Source organism: Neopelma chrysocephalum, unplaced genomic scaffold (assembly GCF_003984885.1).
Source record: "Neopelma chrysocephalum unplaced genomic scaffold, ASM398488v2 Primary Assembly neopelma1_96688, whole genome shotgun sequence".
Classification (NCBI taxonomy): Eukaryota; Metazoa; Chordata; class Aves; order Passeriformes; family Pipridae; genus Neopelma; species Neopelma chrysocephalum.
The window spans coordinates 1,206,109-1,207,623 of record NW_020925333.1 but is presented as its reverse complement, the minus strand read 5'-3'; positions in this window follow the sequence as shown (position 1 = coordinate 1,207,623).

The following is a 1,515-nucleotide window of genomic DNA, read 5'->3' as shown; positions in this document are numbered from 1 at the left end:
GGGGGAAAGGTGTTTGGTTTTGTTTTGCTTTTTGTTTAAGTGCTGCAGTGCAGTAATTGATGCAGTGACATGATTATACTCCTTTGTATTGACAAAGCTTTGTAGTATTTTTTCACTGTATGGCTACCGATTTTTACATACGTGACTATAAGATTATTGAATCTTTTATTCTTCTTGCTTTCTTGCTTTGAGTACAGGATCTGTACATGGAGCTTATTCCAGTAGCTTACCAAAAAAGGGGATATTGTCAAGCTTTTAGAATTAGCACTAGCCATATTGTACTTTTTAAGAAAACACAGACACTTCCATAATCTAAATAAGAATGAAATTATTATTTTTAATCTTCCACTTCAGTACTGTAAAATTGCAGAATAATTCTTGAATATTTTCATTATCTCTGCAGCTATACAAGATCACAATAGTTTTTGACAAAACTGTAATTATAAATAAGTATTTTTTTAAATGATTCAGTAATGCCCTTTTGTATTTTCGAGGTTCTTTATTGCTTATATTAACAGCTCTAATGTGTATAAAGTAGGCATGGGAAATATTCAGCATAAATATTTTAGTGAGGTGTGGCCATTAAAAAAAGCTGTTTAAGTTTTTAAAATTTGAGTCAAACTTTAGCCTTTGTTCTGCTGTTGTGGTGTCACTAGTGAGAATATTGTTACTGTGGAATAATTGGGTTGTGCTAAACACTAGCTTGAACATGAAATACCTTGTAGCACTAAAATAGTTCTTAAATGTGTTTGTGGCTCATTGCAAATGAAGTTTTTAGTTGAGTCAGACTCATGTGGTGCTAGTTACCAGCAGGACATCCTGCCAAATGCAGGTGTCAATGCTGTTCCAGGGAAACGAATGGATCAGCTCAGCCGATCCTGACTGTACAGCTTTGAGCCCCAGGCAGGTACAAGTGATGCTGAATTCAAACAAACACCTACTGCTTTTCTATGTGCCCAACACTCCTGAAGTCTCATGCCCTGCCAATAACAAGAGTCCAAGCCACAATTCCTATATCCTAGTTTTCTTCCACTCACCAAAGAGCCACACCGTGATCGTTTTAGTGTTTTCATACCCCTGAGAGAATTTGTCATCTTATCATTGAAGTACTGAGTTGTAATGGGTGAGTTCTTAATGTAAGTAGTAAGTTTTTAGATTTCATGGTTCCTTGACTAAATATTAAAGTGTTATTGTTATATACAAATAAGTTCATAGTATTTTCATATTTCATTTATTTAAAATAAATGTTTTAAGAGTTCAGTTTGGACCCTTCCACAATGAAACTTGCAAGTTTTTATCCTAGAGTATGCATACACTTTGTTGATCCCTTTCCCACTGTGCTCACACTGCTCAAATCATGCCTGGGGTACCTGTAAGCCATCCAGGGAATACACTTTTGGGTTATTCTGGGAGAATTCTTGCCAGTGTGTGTTCATCCCATCAGACATAACTATATAATTTCTAATTTCTACATTATTCAGGTGCAGTTTTGCACCAAATTTTGGAGTTCTCTGA